The 20,516-nt window shown below is 48.1% G+C and overlaps 1 protein-coding gene across 1 annotated transcript in view; it reads left to right on the plus strand.

Annotated features, from left to right (window-relative positions):
- The window catches only part of LOC115075846 (carcinoembryonic antigen-related cell adhesion molecule 3-like), a 570,763-nt gene extending 568,246 nt beyond the window's left edge, over positions 1–2,517 (plus strand). Inside the window, exon 6 of the mRNA XM_029576698.1 lies at positions 2,377–2,517. The gene's annotated coding sequence lies outside the window, so the exon portion shown is untranslated. The remainder of the gene's footprint in view (positions 1–2,376) is intronic.
- The last annotated feature ends 17,999 nt before the right edge of the window (positions 2,518–20,516 follow it).

Here is a 20,516-nt window from a genome sequence, read left to right on the forward strand (position 1 = left end):
AGGAGGGCCCGTAGAACCATAAGTCACCACACTCCCAGTAGAGACACCCTGGCAACCCAAGCCAACACCTGAAAAATTACCCCTCCCCCAAATTGGAAATATTCACCAACCTGAACCAAAACTCCAACCCAAAGGACCGAGGCCAAACTAGGCCCCGGACCCCACTGTGCAGAAAAAAACTGGTCCCTGGGTTAACAAAGGGCCCAGGGACAACAGGAAAAATTTCCGGCCTACCCTTCGCAGAAGGATCACCAAAGAAGACCCCCATCCCAGAAAGAAGAACTGAAGAAGCAGAGGGAACCGCCACGGGAAAGGATAAAGGTTAACTTAACTTAATAATTGAAACAGGGACCAAATCTGAAGGAACTGCCCAAGGGACCTGGGCAAAGCAACAGACCCATCAGCACTAAAATCTCCTACCCCACTATTACCCACCAAACCAGGCACCGCCAAGGACCTCTCCTGAATGACACCAGATTCGTGGTTGGGTCCAAAAGAATGCTCGAAAGCAGGAGCCAGAGTGAGGGAGACGGCTTCCCCTGACGATGCAGTCTGCACCAAGAAAAAGAAAGAACCTCCAGACCCCACTCCAGCGCGCAAGAGCTGCGCCATCCTGCTCGTGCCAGCCGACCAAAGAGTTGACAGGCAGAAGAGACCCTGGAACACGCTGAATTAGGCGCAGAGGAAACTACCTGTGAGCAATCAGGATGAGCCACACTACTGCCCTTCCCCGCCGGGATTCTTACAACCTCCGAACAACTGCGAGTAGCCCCGCTGTCTTCAATTTGCATCGGCAGCCTACTCTCTCCACCCAAACCAGCTGCGGATCACCGCTCTCCCCCCACAGGAGCCTGCACAGCCGCTCCTGATCGTGCTATGCCACGAGCTGGCATATCAAGGGAAAGAAAGAACAACTATTGCAAGACAGCCCAGAAGGAACAGAAGACCCGACGAGCACAAAGCCGCACTGGAATTGAAGGGGCAGCACCCAAAGGTACCACACCTTTAGATAACCCCCCACCAGGTCCTACCCCTCTTCCCTTGTTGCATTGGGGGCCAACCAACCAGGACCTCAGCATCCTGGGAGATTTAAACCCAGTGCACCAATTCGGAAAGACAAACCCCCACCCATGCCTAACCGTCGCCTCACAGGAGAGCAGGCCTGGTGCCCATATTATCATGGGCATCCAGAGACCAGGCTCCTCCTGCCCTCCAATTACAATCTCAAAATAAAGAAATAGGATAGAAAAGGAATTACATAATTATCAAAAGTATGTAATTGAAAAAACAAACGTAAATAATGTAGATACAGCAAACTACAAAGTGAGACAAAGAATATAAAGAAAAAAAGTAGTTCAAAAAACAAAAGGAGTAGAACAAAGCAATGAATGCACTGAAGAGTTTATCCCTCCCTCAAATACTACATTTGAACAGTTCCCCTTAAGAAAGACATTTATTGGGCTTCTTCAGGTATGCATATTCTATCTGTTCTTTTTTTAAATTGTATTTTGGCTTTTTTATACTTCTCCCTCCCTCCCTTCCCCTTTTAATTTTTTATTTAATGTGTGATTGGTTTACCCTTTTGTGTTTCCTTTCTGTTTTCTTTTCCCTGGTAACTAGCAGAATCATCCACTGTCCTGGATGTTTTGTAACCCAGGAGTAGGTTGTGCTGTGCCTGTGAAGACTACAGGCAAAGTTTTAAATTGTCATGCAAGCCATACCCAAGATAGTCCATCTCCAACCCCCCTAAAGATTAGAAAAATATAGCAGATGGATAAAATTTGAAGTTTCCAGGGGATAAAAATGAGCAAAAAATTTGACTCCCTCCCATTCAAAAAAAGAGAAAATGAATAGCAATATATTTCAAGTTTTAAAATATTCAATTCCAATGAAAGAATAACACTAGCAGCTTTATAAAAATAACTTGGCAAACAGTGAAAAATATATCAGGATCCTCCTTTTCATTCAGATTTGTACTTCAATCCTGAAGTGACATTAGTGTTTCTAGTCTTCAAAAAATGTTCCTGTTTAGCTGCTGCCACAGTTAGTAAATCTGATCATTAAAGCCCCATGCAAAAGCTATACTATAACACAGTACATAGCAATGACAGTAAATAAAGACCAAAAGGTCCATCTAGTATGCATGCATTGTGTTAAGGATGGTAGGTGCATTCTGTGCAGATTACTCCCATGCAGAAATGTTATATTTAAAGTTAACAAGAGTTACGTAAAGCATTAATACAGCATAGACAGTTCAAGAGAAGGATAAATAAATAAATACTTTAAAAGAGACCTATTAATGGCACTCTAAATTGGAAGTAATAGGGAACAGTCAGTTGTATTTGTACTTTAGCTTCTTCCTTTTTACCTTCACAGGTGGAGAGGCATGGACTGCTGACGTGTAAAACAGTACATCAGAAGAGAGAGCTTGGAAGCAGTTGCTGTAATTTCATGAGGGGTTGGGAAGGAGGAAAACCTGAACATATTGTTACTTGCTTTTCAAAAGAGATGAATAAAGAAATAAATTAGTTTGTAAACTGTTATCTTTTGCAGCACATTGATGGTGCCTATGGATATAATAGGGACAACTGTATTCTGTTATATATTGATAGCACCTGCAGATGATGTGGGGGGGGGGGGGAGTTTTGACTATATTTGGTAATACTCTGTTCCTGAACATACCCAGATCAGTCCAGACCAGTGGGTTGTGCATTCCTACCAGCAGATGGAGTCAGAGAACAAAAACTTGGGCACTGCTACTTAACGAGCGCACTACCTGCAGTCCCTCAGTATTTCTCTGACTCCAGCAGATGGTAGAGATGCAAACCTGCAGTCAGTTAAAAAGTTAAAAAAAAAGGTTAATAGGGAAAGGTTTTTTTTCCTAGGATAGGCTAGTTTGTAATTAGTAGTGTAGCTTCCTGAGGTGTTAAGCACCTTCGTGGGCCATCCCTCAGTTGAAGCTGGGCGTCCGGGGGGTTGGATATCCCTGCCTGCGTCTCGCCCGCATTGGTGCTAGTGTCTCGATAGCCAGGGGCTCCTGGTTTCCTCGAGCACTGAGGAGGCTCCTCTCACTCCTTCCTCAGACTCCAACTCTGTCAGGTTAAAGTTTCTTCTTCAAAAAAAAGAAAGCAAGGAAGAGGCCTTTCAAGGTCCACCATTTGGGGGATGGGCCTTGCCGTGCCTTTCATCGGCAGGCCAGCTGGAGTGGTGAGCTTAACCCCGCGTGTCCTTACAACCGCCCGGGGCTCTGGGTAGGTCGGCGAGGGGAGGCCTTCACGCTCGTGTGAGGCTTCTTTTTTTTTTTCTCGCGTCGGCAGCTCTCCTTAGCAATTTCGCACCTGCAGGGAGTTTTTCTGTTTTAGCTCCTGCAGTCACGCAAAGGTTTTCTGACTGGAATTTTTTTCTTTTTTTTTAGCCGACCGTGTTGCTGCTCGTTTTTCTCAGTGGCACCCCGGCCTAAGTTGGGAATCTGACAAGCGTGTGGGGCATCAGGGCAGGCCATAAATGCTAGTTCCCTGTGTTCTGCCTGTTCTTCAAAGCAGGAGGGAACTTCCTTGGAGGGAACAACAAGCAGGCAAGGGCTCCAGTCCTCCGGGGCACGGTCCTCCTCGGCGGGGGAGGGTAGTATGCGGCGGCTGCTAAGGGAAGAGGCGGCCCCTCTCATTATTTCTCCGGTGGACCAAATTCCCATGTTTGGGGATGACCCTGGGCCACCAGACCCTCCTGCAGGGGGTGGTGTTGATTCAGGGGAGTTTTGCCCTGAGTTTGTGCTCCTGCTACATCAGGCATTCCTGGCTAGGAAACAGGAGATCCTGAAGAGAGTAGCGCAGCCGAACCCTTTGGCGGAACCTCCACCAAAGCGGATACCCATGGGGTCCCCGAACCGCCATCACCCTGCACGGGCTCACCAAGGGGCTCAAGGTTGTGGATAGGTTGCTGACCCCACTCGGGGATCCCTCAGACCCTGAGGCGGATCAGGATCCGGGACTCACCCAGGATATGGGTGATGTGATACAGGACGACCCGGACCAAGTGGCGGTGTCTGCCGTGACTAAGAAGACCACCATTCCTGTGGCCGTAGCCGGTGCGCTGAAGGACATTCAGGACCGCAAACTGGAGATTCATCTGAAGCGAGTCTTTGAGGACTCCGCTCTGAGTCTCAGGGCAGCGATTTGCGCCAGCCTCATGCAGAGAGAGCCTGTCTTTGCTGGGTTCAGGAGGCCGCCGCAACCCCCAGTCCCGATGGCCAGCTTGCAAGCCGCGCGTTTGGAGGCAGGAGTTGCCTATGTCGCGGACGCGTTGTATGACTTGATTAGGACCTCGGCGCGTAGTATGGTGTCTGCAGTTATGGCTCGTAGACTGCTCTGGTTGTGTAATTGGTCAGCAGACTTATCTTCCAAGTCTCAACTTTGTAACCTCCCCTTTAAAGGCAAACTTCTCTTCGGGGAGGATCTCGACCAGTTGGTGAAATTGCTGGGGGAGTCCAAGGGCAACCGATTGCCAGACGATAGGAAACCCTTGGGGAAGGATTTTCCCCCGCGGGCTCATTTTCGGGATTCTCGCAGATTTCACCCTCGTAGGTCTTCAGCTCCTTCGGGGTCCAGGCCAGGCTTGGGACATCAGCAGTCCTTTCGTGGAGGACGGTGCCCAGGCAGAGAGTCCACGGACCAGGGTGCTGGTCGTGGAAAACCTACCCAATGAAGGCAGATTGTCGAGCTTCTACTCTGAGTGGGAAAAGATTACCTCGGACCGATGGGTCTTGGAAGTGGTCCTGGACAGTTACGCTTTTGAGTTTTTGTGCCCGGTGTGGGAGGCCTTTGTGGAGTCTCGCATCGCTTCGCAGGTCAAGCGTGAGGCAGTACAGGGGACTCTACAACGGCTGCTCGATCTCCAGGCCATTGTTCCATTTCCTCTGGTAAAACAGGGCACGGGACGGTATTCGGTCTACTTTGTGGTTCCCAAGAAAGAGGGCACCTTTCGACCCATTCTGGATCTGCAGAAGGTGAACAGGTACTTGCGAGTTCCCATTTTTGCATGGAGACGTTAAGAACCGTGGTGACCACAGTACGCAGAGGAGAGTTTCTCGCATCGTTAGAACTCACCGAGGCAAATCTCCACATCCTGATTCGCCGGGCTCACCAGCAGATCCTGCGCTTCAAGGTGATGGGCCAACATTTCTGGTTTCAAACTCTTCCTTTCGGCCTGGCAACGGCTCCACGCACTTTCACCAAGGTCATGGTGGTCGTGGCGGCGTTCCTGCGCAAGGAAGGGGTCCTTGTTTACCCGTAACTCGACGACTGGCTAATCCGAGCGAAGTCTCAGGAGGACTGTGTTAGATCGGTTCAGAGGGTGATGCTCACCTTGCAGTTGCTCGGCTGGGTCATAAATGTCCAGAAAAGTCATTTGGAGCTCACGCAGTCGTTGGTCTACTTGGGAGCGCTGTTCGACACTTTCCGAGGCAAGGTTTCTCTGGCAGCGGACCGTGTAACAAAGTTGCAGGATCAGGTCCAAGCCCTGCTTCAGAGGAAGAATCCAACAGTTTGGCATCACTTTTAGATTCTGGGATCTGTGGCCTCTACCTTGGATTTGGTCCCATGGGCGTTTGCTCATTTGTGTCCATTGCAGCGTGCACTGTTATCGCGGTGGAGTCCAGTGTCGGAACATTTCCATATACCATTACCCCTCCTTCCAGAGTCCAGATTCAGTCTATCATAGTGGCTTACAGGGAGTGGACTTAGATCCTCCGAATTGGGTGGTTATCTCCACGGATGCCAGTCTATCCGGATGGGATGCAGTCTACCTCAACAAATCCACCCAAGGACTTTGGTCTCCAATGGAGAAATCCTGGTTCATCAACTGCCTCGAGATGAGGGCTGTCCAGCTGGCTCTCTGAGCATTTCTTCCTCTGGTCAAGGACACAATGGTTTGAGTGTTCTCAGACAACGCGACGATGGTAGCTTACATCAACTGGCAAGGCGGGACACAGAGTCTCACAGTAGCACTGGAGGACAGGCTATTGTTTGCTTGGGCTAAGCGCCATCTCAAAGGAATCGCCGCGACTCATGTCGCGGGTGTGGAAAATGTACAGGCGGACTTCCTCAGCAGGCAACAGCTTGATCCGAGAGAGTGGGAGTTAGCTCCCAAAGCATGGAACCTCATTTGCGCCAGGTGGATCTTATGCCTCAGTTGGATCTGATGGCAATTCGAGCCAATGTGAAGATGGAGCGCTTCTTCAGCCATCATCGAGAAATAGGTTCGGTAGGACTGGACGCTCTGGTATGTCCGTGGCCCTTCGGACATTCTTTTCTATGCCTTTCCTCCCTGGCCTCTCATCGGTCGGCTTCTATGATGCATGGAGCAGCATCCAGCAATGTAGTGTTGGTGGCTCTGGAGTGGCCGTGTCGCCCATGGTTCACGGTCATGGTGCGATTAGCCTTGGAAAGTCCTCTACAGCTGGCGCATCTTCCGCATCTACTCCGTCAGGGGCCCATATTTTTGGATCAGGTGGATCACTTCTCTCTCGCGGCCTGGCTTTTGAGAGGCAGCGATTGCGATTGAGGGGATATTCCGAGCAGGTCATTTCCACTCTTCTTCAGGTGTGTCGGCCTTCTAATTCTATGATCCTATATTAGGGTCTGGAAGTTATTTGAGGCATGGTGCTGCCAGCGCTCCTTGGATCCTTTGTCAACGGAGATTCCCCAAGTGTTGGACTTCCTGCAACAAGGGTTGGCCAAACGTTTAGCTTTCAACTCTCTTAGGGTTCAGGTGGCTGCCTTAGGTGCCTTAAGGGGCAGAGTTCACGGTCGCTCACTGGCAGTGCATCCAGACATTTTGCGTTTCCTCAAAGGAGTAAAGCATTATGTCCGGACTGGAGTTTGAACCTGGTGCTTCGGGTGTTTTGCGAAGGGCTCTCATTAAGGATTTGACCTTGAAGACCGTTTTCCTCATAGCCATTTGTTCTGCTCGACGCATTTCAGAGTTACAGGCTTTGTCATGTCGAGATCCTTTTCTTAGGATTTACGATGATAGAGTTTTGCTGTGCATGGTTCCTTCCTTCGTGCCCAAGGAGGTCTCTGCTTTTCATATCAATCAGGCGGTGGATCTGCCAGGATTTCCGAATTGGTCCAGGGATTCTCCTCAGGAGAAGGAACTTCATCTTTTGGATGTACATCGCGTTCTTTTGCGCTATTTGAAGGTTACTAATGACTTCCGGTGTTTGGACCATCTGTTTGTCTTGTTTGGGGGTCCTAAGAAGGGTGACAAGGCTTCGAAGGTGACGATTTCGCGCTGGATTAAGGAGGCTTTTGCTGCAACTTATGTTGCCCGCAGGTGTCAGGTGCCCGTGGGTCTGAGAGCTCATTTCACTAGAGTCCAGGCTACCTCCTGGGCTGAGTGTCAGCCTACTATCGCCTCAGAAGTTGTGCAGAGCGGCGGTTTGGTCCTCCCTGCACACTTTCACCAAGCATTATCGTTTGGATGTGAGGGCACAAGCTGAATCGTGCTTTGGGGAGGGTGTACTGTGAGCGAGTCTTTCGGGTTCCCGCCCAGTGTAGAGTAGCTTGGGTACATCCCACTGGTCTGGACTGATCTGGGTATGTTCAGGAAAAGAAAATTGGTTCTTACCTGCTAATTTTCGTTCCTGTAATACCACAGATCAGTCCAGAGACCCATCCCTCTTTTCAGATTCCGAAAGACTACCTTGAGAGGTGATATTTCCTGAAGAAACAATTTGGTCTTTTTGCAAATGCTCCGGAAGGGGCAAGTTCCGAGGTGGTCTAGTGGGTTTTTTTTTGTTTTATCTGTTCTGGGCGAGAGGTTGGTGGTTAAGTTTTTGGGTTCCAACCCCCTTCGCCTTTTAAGAAAGGTTTGGTCGTTTAGACTTGGGTACAGGTCAATATTGAGGGACTGCAGGTGGCATGCTAGTTAAGTAGCAGTGCCCAAAGGTTTTGTTCTCTGACTCCATCAGCTGGTAGGAATGCACAACCCACTGGTCTGGACTGATCTGTGGTATTACAGGAACGAAAATTAGCAGGTAAGAACCAATTGTCCTATGGTACCTCTGGGTATTAGATAAAGAAAGTATCAGCCATGTGTGCTACTCACTGAAATCTGTGGTGGTGTAAACACTCCTACAGAGAGTCAGGCCCAGATTGATAAATGGAAAATATCCTTTAATGCAGACAAATTGTTTCCCAAACTTATTCTGGGGACCCTATAGACAATTTGGTTTTCAGGATATCCCCAATGAATATGTATAAGATAAACCTGCATACACTGGAAATGTGAGGGGCATATCATGTTGTTCCATCACAATATTGTGTGTGGTTATGGTAAGGGCCAAGATCCTGGAGACCCTCTCCTTTACTCTAGACACTTCACGGTGCTCTCCCACATCAAGTCAGCCTGACAGTAGATCCCAGGATGATTAATATTTATTCTTCAAGAATAAGCAGGATGGTAGTCCTCACACATGGGTGACATCATCAGATGGAGCCTGGCACGGAAAACTTTTGTCAAAGTTTCTAGGAACTTTGACTGGTACACTGAGCATGCCCAGCATGCCGCTAACCACAACATGCGCCAGGGGTACAGGTTGCATTTCCAACGAGTTCCACCCTGCTCTCTCTGTGTCCATAGTGGATAACGGTAGCAGACCTACAGATGCTTCAAGTAGAGCTCTCTGCCCTCTTAACGGCTCAGGCAGTCAGACCAGTTCTGCCAAGCCTGCAGTGCGAGGGGTTCTACTCCAGGAATTTCCTCATTCCCAAGAAAACTAGTAGCCTTTGGCCCATTCTGGACATGAGGGCATTGAACCGATTTCTGTTTAGAGAAAAGTTCAAAATGGTCTCATTGGGCACCTTGATTCCCCTTCTCAAGGTGGGAGACTGACTCTGCTCCCTCGATCTCAAGGACGCATATGCCCATATCCCCATTTCTCCGGCGGATCACCAGTACCTGCATAGAAGATGGATACTTTCAGTACCAGGTGCTTCCCTTCGGCCTTGCAGTCGCACCCCGCGTTTTCACCAAATGCCTGGCGGTAGTTGAAGCCTATCTTCAAAGGCGCAGGGTTCATGTTTTCCCTTACCTTGATGATTGGCTCATCAAGAGCAACTCTAGGCAGGGGGCGCGGAGTGCCCTGCGGGTCACAATTCGAGTCTTGGAACATCTGGGGTTTCTGATCAACTATCCGAAATCCCATCTCCAGTCATCATAACGACTATTGGGGCTCGGCAGGACACCGTCCAGATGAAGGCTTTTCTACCTCGAGACAGAGCAGAGACCATTGGTCTTGCACGGATAGTCTCCTGTTGCTCCCACATCTCAGCACACTAATTTCTCCAGCTGCTGGGTCATATGGCAGCGACGGTGCATGTTACGCCATTTGCTCAACTTCATATGCACGGGGCTCAGTAGACGTTACGCTTTTTCTACGCCTGCTCTGTTAATTGGTTCCCCCCTTGTTCATTGTAAACCGGTTCAATAAGACTTGTCTTGAGCATCAGTATATTAAAAGAACTTAAATAAATAAATAAATGTCAAGCCACCCAGGATCTGCAGGCTCATGTCCTAATCGCCACTCTCCTTCAGCAATACCTTGTGTGGTTATATGTTTATTTATTTATTTAGGGTTTTTATATACCGACATTCTCGATATAAATATCAAATCAGGTCGGTTATGTAGGGTGATCTGGTACACCCTACATATATTCAGGGAGCAGTTGCTCAACAAAGTGGACCTTGTTCAGACTGACAATCAGGTGGCTATGAGGCATCTAAACAAGCAGGGTAGAACGGGGTTGTACGCCCTCTGTCAGGAAGCATTCCAAATCTGGTCATGGGCCATCAAGAATGGCATTCTCTTTAGGGCAGTTTACCTCCCCAGGTTGGACAACGTCCTTGCAGACTCCTTGAGCCGAGCCTTCTAGCCTCACGAGTGGTTCCTCAATCAAGAGATAGCAAACTGCATCTTTCGCTTTTAGGGTATCCCAGACATTGACCTGTTTGCTTCCCTGGAGAACAGGAAAGTGGATTGCTTCTGCTACCTAGGCTGGACAAGCAGCGGCTTGGTAGTGGATGCCTTCTCACTTCACTGGGGTACCAGGCTGCTATACGCTTACCCTCCCCTTCCGCTCATTTCAAAAACGCTCCAGAAGCTCCAACAGGGCCAGTGGTACCATGATCCTGATCACACCTTTTTGGCCTCGCCTGGTCTGGTTCTTGCTTCTAAGGGAACCAGCCTCGCGTCCCCCGATTTGGTTGGGGACTGCTCCGGACTTAATCTCCCAGGACCAGTGCATGCTCCGCCTCCCCAACCTCCAAGCCCTGTCCCTTATGGCTTAGATATTGACCAGATGAATGTACAGACTCTAGGCCTTTCAGAAGGCATATCTCGAGTCCTCTTGGAGTCCAGAAAACCCTCCATAAGAAAGTCCTAAAATCTCAAGTGGAAGCAGTTTTTGGCTTGGTGTGTGGGGCACAGTCTGGATCCTTCTCATGTTCCCCACAGCATCTTTTGGACTACCTGTTGCACCTCTCCTAGTCTGGCCTACGGACCATGTAGGGTTCACCTTAATGCCTTCGGGGTATACCATCAGGGAAAGGATGGGGCCTCCATTTCATCCCATCTGCTTGTGAGGCATTTCAAGAGGGGCTTGGTACAACTGAGCTCCCCCACGTGGCCCCCAGCGGTCTCCTGGGACCTCAGCTTTGTCCTGTCTCAACTCATAAAGGCTCCATTTGAGCCACTGTGATCTGAAGTACCTGTCCTGGAAGGTTATCTTCTTAGTGCTGCGTTTGAGGTATTTTGGACCCTTGGTCGCAATGGAGATGACTCCGCCCCTGGGGAAGAGCCCCATGGGGAACCACTGCGATAGGCTGACACAGCAGACACAGAATGGATAGAGTCTTTATTGTACTGCTGTATAGATGGTAATGCAGGAAGGTAAAGCACTGTTCCACGAGGTGCCAATATGCTCAACAGGCTCAGAAGTATAGTCTCACCCAGATGTTCACGATAGGCAGGAGTCCGCAGTGCAGGTAACGCCGCGGCTGGTGGGTGGAGTTGGAGCACTGGTTCGTAGAGGTACTCACAGAGTGAAGGTATCTTTCTGATGGTGGAATGGTGGGACCGAAGGTCCGAGGTACAGGATATGAAGTAGATAGGCCCTCGAGGATCGAGTACCCAATGGTCCAATATCCTGGAAAGAGTAAGAGAAAAGACCCCCGAGGAGCGGTTGTCTAGGCTAGTGAGGACCCCGAAGGGAAGTTGGAAGCGAAAGACCCCTGAGGAGCGGGTGTCTAGAGCTTCTGCTGGAGCGAGGCCCTTAGCGAAAGGAAGCGTCTAAGCTGGCAGCTTAGAGCAGGCAGAGTAACGAAGCAAAGTCTTTGCTAACTCGATTTGGTAGCGGAAGCGGAGGCTAGTTATACTCGGAGGTACTGACGTCATGCGGTGGGGCCGCCCCCAAGGTTCCCGCCATGAGGTGTATTTGAGCGTCAGAGATGTGCACACTCGCGCCCTAGAAGGTCACGGGAGTGAACATGGCGGATGGGGACACCCATGCTGGTCTGAGAACGCCGAGGCCCGCAGCACCCCGCACCGGAGACAGCCATCTTGCCCAAAGAGAGAGAAAATGGAGAAAAAGAGGTAAAGCAGAGCGGTTGTAGCCATCTGCGACCGACGGACGCAACACTTAGTTGATGTTATTTCAGCGCACAGGATGAGTGAGCTGCAGGCTTAAACGAAATTCTGTCATGATAAGGTAGTCTTGCATACGCATCCAAAGGTCCTTCTTAAGATGGTCACTGAGTTCCATCTCAATTAGTCCATTGTGCTGGCTTCCTTTTTTCCAAGGCCACATGCTCACCAGGGTGAACTGGCTGTGCACACTTTGGATTGTAAAAGGGCTCTGGCCTTTTACTTGGAACAGATGGCACCTCACTGTCTGTCCACTCAACTTTTTGTCTCTTTCGACAAAAACAGATTGGGGGTTGCTCAATTTTACATACTGACCTGACCTGACCACCAGCAACTATTTGTCCCCTTATGTTGCGGTTTCCACCGCTTCCCCTCTATCTGCTTTGCCCTGCGCTTACCTCCAGTGGTGGAAACGCTGCTCTTGCGGCTCTGCCGGTCTCTCGGGGCGTCCGCCATTACCGGCCCATCTCCCTGCCGCCACGCGCGCGCGTGCGTGAGGACGCGCACTATGGGCGCACAGCCGCCGGAAGTCTGGCCCTGCCTGGACTAATGACGCCACGCCCCAAACCTGATTTAACCGGCGTTCGGATACTGTCTCATTGCCTTGCAACGAGGTTCACTACTGGTTAGTAGTTCTGAGTTGCGCTACGATTGTTCCACGTTCCTGACTTGACTTCTGCTTATTCCTGACTCCGCTTCTGCCTGCCGCCTGCCTTTTACTTCAGCCTGTTCCTGACTCCGCTTCTGCTCGCCGCCAGCCTCCGACCTCAGCCTGTGTCTGACTCCGCTTCTGCCTGCCGCCAGCCCTTGACCTGGATCCATCTCCGTTCCTGCTCACAGCTTGTTCCAGTTCTCAGCATGCTACAGACTCCATTCCAGCTCACCGCCTGTTCCGGTTCACAGCACGCTACAGACTTCGTTCCTGCTCACAGCTTGCTCCAGTTCACAGCACGCTACAGACTCCGTTCCTGCTCACAGCTTGCTCCAGTTCACTACACGCTACAGACTCCGTTCCTGCCCACAGCTTGCTCCAGTTCACAGCACGCTACAGACTCCGTTCCTGCTTACAAGCTTGCTCCAGTTCACGGCTTGCTACTGACTTTGTTCCTGCTTACAGCCTGCTCCAGTAAACGTCCGACCCAGCCAGCCTACAGACTATAGTGTTCCTGTTGGACTATCTTATCATACTCTTTGCCCAGGCCTTCTCCACCTATAGAGACTCAGACTGTCCTCCTAAGTCCCAAGGTTCCAGGACTCTACGGGCTCCTCCTGGGGAATTCCTGGTTCCCGGGTGAATACCTCGGCCTGTGGCTCCGCCTCCCGACCTACCCTATCCTTGGGGTAGTTCGGCCTAAGGGTCCACTTCTAGACTGCAGCTTCACAGACTGCAACACCTTACTCCTATTTTCTGTTCCTCTGACTTAATAACACCACAATATTTTCTGCTTTTTTGTTAACTTTACGGACCCCTCAAGAATTAATGCCTACTCCAGGGCAGGCATTAATTCTTGAGAGTAAACATGTCTGCGTCAGGGGCTGGCCAGGCTTTTGATCCAGGCATTTTCTTACATTCTAAATACATTTTCTTACATTCACCAATACATATCAGTAAAAGACTTCATGACTAATGGAGACATTAATAGCAATAGTACTTAAAGCAACCTGAGGAATCGGCTTGGTGCAGTTTCATTTTTGGGGTAAATGTATAGTCCCATTAAAGAGTAGGGTCACCACTTAATTTTAGCCTGCCCTTCAGACCACCGCACACAGGTATTGGCATGAGTGGAGGAAACCTCTAGAGGAAACTGCTGGCATGATTGAGTTGTCGTGGGCTCTGAATTCCAGTTAAATTCCATTAGCAGAGTAGGGCCAGTAGTAGGCAGTGGACCTCTGACCATATTGCTGTTGTGGACACGCCTTGTGGCTACGGATTCTGTGGTGAATGCATGCAGGAAAGCCCTGGGGATGGACGTAGAGGCGTGATCGCTTGTTCCTGTGAGAATGTGAGCCCCTGGTCCACGAGATAACTCAGAGAGGAGCCCCAAGATACCCCGAGGATAGGTAAGCAAGTGCGAGCTTGGACAAAGTACAAACTCATAAAGAAAAGGATCCGGAACAGGGGGCTCTTGGTCCGGAGAGACACTGAGTCAGAGTTCATAGAAGAACGAGGATTCCTGGAACTTGGACTAGATGAGGACTCCTGGACATGGATGAAGAAGAGGTATACTCTTGAAGACGAGATGTTGAAGAGACGAGACTCCTGGAGACAAAGACAATGAAGAGACTAGACTCTTGGAAACGATGAAGAGGAACACTCTTGTGTACAAAGACAGACAAGACGAGACTTGCAGATGATGAAGAGAAACATTCTTGGATACGAAGAAAAGACGAGGCTCTTGGAGTAGAGAAGAGACGAGGCCCTTGATGTTGGAGAGTGCTATCCCTCAAGGCGCCCTACATAGCCAGAGGACTGGTCACAAACCACCTTGTTCCGCTGCGTGCCCTACACAACCCGGAGGTTGGTCGCGGACCACGCTAGGAACAGGAGGAGCACCACACGGAGAGGAGTCGGGCAGCACGCAATGAAGATCCAACCAGAGGGACCCCAATCTATCAAGCGCAGACTGTTTGGAGAGTCCGGGGAACGCCAAGATCTGCTGACGTGTTCTCCAGAAAAGAGAAGTGTAGCGAAGAAAGAGGTACGCAAGAGGGCTATACCTCAGACAAAACCATCTGGACATAAGGAAACCTGGACTCTGTATCGAGGGAATGTACCTCTAGGCGTCAGGCACTCTAGACGTCTGTAACGACGGAATGACTTCTGGACGCTAGGAGCTCTGACATCTGAAGAGATGGACGACAGCAGGAATGGGCTTCTGCATGAGGAAGGATATGGAAGTCTTTAGAGAAGAAGACGGATGGACATCAGGATGGAGGATCTCGGGACACCAGGACATCTGGGACTCAGAACAGGTGGGCTTCTGGACATCAGGACATCAAGACATCAGAACATCAAGGACATCTAGGAACAGATGAGGGATCCCGAGGCTTGTGGAAGGAAAGCCAGGGGCTGGAACATACCACGAGGAAGGTTGACGACAGGGAAGGCCTGGAACGTCCAACGAAGACATCACAAAGAGAGAAGACTTGGAACACAAATCCTTCTGGACAGGAGCATGAAGATGAACCACATTGGAACAGTGGAACTCCGAGGATGGAAGATGGAACTCTGAAGAGGATGAAGTATGGAGAGTGAACCCATCCAAAGGCACTGAAGGAATGAAGCAGTGCCTTTTTATAGGGCAGGAGCAGGAAGAGCCCTGAAGACGTCATCTGGGAGGGCTGAAGAGGAACTTCCTGTGCTGTGCCTTTAAAAGCCTGAAGAAGCCGCGCAGCCAGCCCCTAGAGGGAGCCCTGGAGCACAGGGGGTGGAACCAACGCCTGCAGCGACGCTGGAACGCAGGAGAAGGTAGGTGAAGACCTGAGGATGTTGGATAGCGGCTCCTGCCACTGAAGAGAAGGCTCGGCGGCAGCACTCTGGCTGCGGTGAAGGGGAATCCCCATGAGGGGATTCCCTGACAGAGAGGAGGCTCCAGCGGCGTCCTAGGCCGCGAAGAAGGGGAATTCCCAGCAGGGGGAGGTTCCTCAATGAAGCATCGACGGCGCAGCTCCAGCCGCACAGGAGGGAGGAGAGACAGCTGGCGGCTCACACAGCCGCAAAGAGGAAGGCAGCATGGCTCGGCAGCAGTCCGGGCCGCGGAAAGAAGGTGAGGCCCTGTCCACGGAGCAGCCGCAGGCAGGGGCGTAACAATTGCATGCATACTCAGAAATTGGACAGATTGAAGGAGTTAGCCCAGGCCTGGGTTAGATTCAGGAATGTGTTGCTGAGGAGAGATGAGGTCAGGAGGATCAGCATATTTATGATGAAAACAAGGTAGAGGAATGCTATCATGGTTAACAGGGTAACTGCAAGCACTTTCTCCATTTTTCTGTTAAAGTAATAGGACAGGATTAATAAAGATGTATAACAATTCTACTCCCTCTTAGTATATCTTTTGACAGTTAATGACAATAGGACTGGTATGTCTTTCCACCCTTACTACTCAGATGTTTCCTCCAGGTCGCCAAGCAATGATTTCTGCCTTTGCTCGAGTGTCAGTGCTAGGCACTGTGACCCAAACCCCATTCTTGATTGCAACTCACCGGGATCAAATTGCTGTGGTGGTGGGATTTCAGAAATGTATTTATGTTATTTATTTGCAATCATTTCAATTCTGCAAACCTCCTAAAAAAATTTTGTTTGAAACAGTAGAATCTATATGGGTAGAAATCCCATGTGTGTTAGGTAAGAGTATAGTGATAGAAGTATACTACTGTCCACCTGGACAAAATGGTCAGAGAGATGATGAAATGCTAAGAGAAATAAGGGAAGCTAACCAATTTGACAGCATAATAATAATGGGAGATTTCAATTACATTTACCCAGTCAATATTGGGGTAACATCAGGACTTGCTAGAGACATAAAGTTCCTGGATATAATAAATGACTGCTTCTTTGAGCAATTGGTTCAGGAACCAACAATAGAGGGAGCTATTTTAAATTTAATTCTTAGTGGAACGCAGGATTTGGTGAGAGAGGTAACGGTGGTGGGGCCACTTGGCAATAGTGATCATAACGTGATCAAATTTAAACTAATAACTGGAAGGGGGACAATAAGTAAATCTACAGCTCTAAGACTAAATTTCAAAAGGGAACTTTGATAAAATGAGGAAAATAGAAAAAACTGAAAGGTGCAGCTGCAAAGGTTAAAAGTGTTCAACAGGCATGGACATTGTTTAACAATACAATCCTAGACGCGCAGTCCAGATGTATTCCACGCATTAAGAAAAGTGGAAGGAAGGCAAAACAATTACCACATGGTGAAAACGTGAGGTGAAAGAGACTATTTTATGCAAAAAAACATCCTTCAAAAATTGGAAGAAGGATCTGTCTGAGGAAAATAGGATAAAACATAAGCATTGTCATGCTTATGCTTCATATGAAATGAAGTTGGCCGTAGAGGCAAAACTCATAATATAATCTTTTTAAAATATTTTCAAAGCAAGAAACCTGTGAGGGAGTCAATTGAACTGTTAGATGACCGATGGTTAAAGAGGCTCTTAGGGAATATAATGAGGTTGTTGGGGAGACACCAGTTCTGGAGATGATTTTCAAGGGTGATGAGTCAGACGAACTGAACCAAATCACTGTGAACCTGGAAGATGTAGTAGGCCACATTGACAAACTAAAGAGTAGCAAATCACCTAGACCGGATGTTATGCATCCTAGGGTTCTGAAGAAACTCAAAAATGAAATTTCTGATCTATTAGTTAAAATTTGTAACCTATCATTAAAATCATCCATTGTACCTGAAGACTGGAGGGTGGCCAATGTAACCCCAATATTTAAAAAGGGCTCCAGGGGTGATCTGGGAAACTATAGACCAGTGAGCCTGACTTCAGTGCTGGGAAAAATAGTGGAAACTATTCTAAAGATCAAAATCGTAGAGCATATAGAAAGACATGGACTAATGGAACACAGTCAGCATGGATTTACCCAAGGGAAGTCTTGCCTAACAAATCTTCATTTTTTTGAAGGGGTTAATAAACATGTGGATAAAGGTTAGAGATGTGAATCGGAACCGGAATCGGTTTGGATTCCGGTTCCGATTCACATCGTGGGTTTTTTTTTTCGTCCAGCCCGATCGCGGTTTTGTATATCGGCTGCGCTTGAGCCGATAAACAAAAAACCCACCCTGACCCTTTATAACTAATCCCTTAGCTTCCCCCACCCTCCCGACCCCTCCAAAAACATTTCACAGGTAACTGGTGGGCCAGTGGGGGTCCCGGGAGCGATCTCCCGCTCTTGGGCCGTCGGCTGCCACTAATAAAAATGGCGCTGATGGCCTTTGCCCTTACCATATGACAGGGTATCCGTGCCATTGGCCGTGCCATTGGCCAGAGGGAGCACTAGATGGCTGGTGCCATCTTTAAAAGAGAACCCCCACGAACAATATCGTGGGGTTTTCCTATCGTTTTGGGGGAGCCCCCGATCTCTGACTATTTTGAAAATATCATACGATATTTTCAATCGTCCGAAGCCCAATTCACATCCCTAATAAAGTTGAACCGGTAGATGTAGTGTATTTGGATTTTCAGAAGGCGTTTGACAAAGTCCTTCATGAGAGGCGTCTAAGAAAACTAAAAAGTCATGGGATAGGAGGCGATGTCCTTTCGTGGATTACAAACTGTTAAAAGACAGGAAACAGAGAGTAGAATTAAATGGTCAATTTTCTCAGTGGAAATGGGTAAACAGTGGAGTGCCTCAGGATCTGTACTTGGACCGGTGCTTTTCAATATATTTATAAATGATGTGGAAAGGAATACGACGAGTGAGATTATCAAATTTGCAGATGATACAAAATTATTCAGAGTAGTTAATTCACAAGTGGATTGTGATACATTACAGAAGGACATTGGAAGACTGGGCATCCAAATGGCAGATGAAATTGAATGTGGACAAGTGCAAGGTGTTGCATATAGGGAAAAATAACCCTTGCTGTAGTTACACGATGTTAGGTTCCATTTTAAGAGCTACCACCGAGGAAAAAGATCTATGCATCATAGTGGATAATACTTTTAAATCATCAGCTCAGTGTGCTGCAGCAGTCAAAAAAGCAAAAGGAATGTTAGGAATTATTAGGAAGGAAATGGTTAATAAAACAGAAAATGTCATAATGCCTCTGTATAGCTCCATGGTGAGACCGCATCTTGAATACTGTGTACAATTCTGGTTGCTGCATCTCAAAAAAGATATAGATGCAATGGAGAAGGGCAATCAAAATGATAAAGGGGATGGAACAGCTCCCCTATGAGGAAAGGCTGAAGAGGTTAGGGCTGTTCAGCTTGGAGAAGAGATGGCTGAGGGGGGGATATGATAGAAGGTCTTTAAGATCATGAGAGATCTTGAATGAGTAGATGTGAATCGGTTATTTACACTTTTGGATAATAGGAGGACTAGGGGGGCATTCCATAAAGTTAGCAAGAAGCACATTTAAGACTAATCGGAGAAAATTATTTTTCACTCAATGCAAAATTAAGCTCTGGAATTTGTTACCAGACGATGTGTTTAGTGTAGCTTGGTTCATTAACTGCTATTTATCAAGATGACTTAGGGAATAGCCACTGCTATTAATTGCATCAGTAGCATGGGATCTTCTTGGTGTTTGGGTACTTGCCGGGTTCTTGTGGCCTGGTTTGGCCTCTGTTGGAAACAGGATGCTGGGCTTGATGGACCCTTAGTCTGACCCAGCATGGCAATTTCTTATGTTCTTATGATTAGCATCTATAACCCCTTCTATGACCTCTGCCTTTAGGACAGTTCAGCATATGGAACAATGCCATGATAAGTATTTGAACTCTCTTTTTTGTTTGTACTAGCTTCTACGTCTGAGGGGTAATGTATAATAGGTCTAGGTTGTGTAAGCCCACCCCCATGCTGCATGGACTTGTACAATGCGGTAATATAGCATGTGGGTGTATTTTCCAAATTTCTAGCACCTCTGTTTGTAAGGTTACAGGTTGCACCACCATCCTTTGAAAGGGAGTGGTGTTGCTTTCCACTGGCCTGTTATGTAGTTCTTCCAAGGTTATTGACCTACATCCACTTCTTTTTTTGTGTGTTTAATCTGTTTTTATTTGCAAACCAAGATAACAGTACATAACGTACAAAAAGGCAAAAACCAAACCCCAGCCCTCATATATCATCAATTAGTAATAAACAGATAAGAGCAGACAGAAGTAGTCTATGGTATCCGCATCACTGAACTGCAGTCAAGGGATTACAATAAAGCCCTTATCACTATGTTAAAACATAAAGAGAGCTTGTGAAAGCATAACAAGTCTTAGCTAACAATTTAACAGTGCGAACCCACCCATCCCCCCTCCCCTTACTGGATTCCTGACCCCGATAATCACATCCACGAAACATATTATAAGTGAAACAATGCACTAGCATCTGATCGAGTGAAAGCTATGGAACATTCAGGGCTTTGCCCATCAGGCTGACTTATCTTCTGATAACCATCTTTGAAAAGGGTCCCATATGGCCTGAAACAATGATATGCGATTACTATGTACAGCAGTGAGTCTGCCTAGCTGATAGTAAGAATAGAGCCGATGTTGTACTGCAGCAAGTGTTGGTATCTGCATCTTTTTCCAATTTAATGCTAGCTCTGTCTGTGCCGCAATAAAGATTTGCAAAACAAACTTCTGTGCGTGAGTGTTATATTCAGTCATGGGTAGCCCCAATAATACATGCCAAGGTTGTACGTCACACGGTAATTGGAGCAGCCGCGAGATCCACTGGAGCACCCCGAGCCAGTATACCTGGATACGGGGGCATGTCCACCATATATGATAGTATAAACCACGCTCGCCGCAGCCTCTCCAACATAAGTCGGAGACGGCTGGGTAAAAGTTGTGAAGCCTAGCTGGTGTGTAGTGCCATCTATATAACATTTTATATCAGTTTTCTTGTAAACCAGCGGATATGGAGCACTTACTAGCCATAGTGTAGATAAGATCCCAGTCACTATCTGCCAATGTCACCGGAAAATCTAACTCCCATAGGGCTCGGTATTTATGAACACCCAATGGTTTACCATTTATCAATGCATACATTTTTGAAATGATGCCCTTAATATTTGGAGCATGCTGACATAATGTCTCAAATAGTGTGACAGTGGATCTCACAGAATGGCTCCGCAGACCCTCATGT

Source organism: Rhinatrema bivittatum, chromosome 14, assembly GCF_901001135.1.
Source record: "Rhinatrema bivittatum chromosome 14, aRhiBiv1.1, whole genome shotgun sequence".
NCBI classification, from domain to species: domain Eukaryota; kingdom Metazoa; phylum Chordata; class Amphibia; order Gymnophiona; family Rhinatrematidae; genus Rhinatrema; species Rhinatrema bivittatum.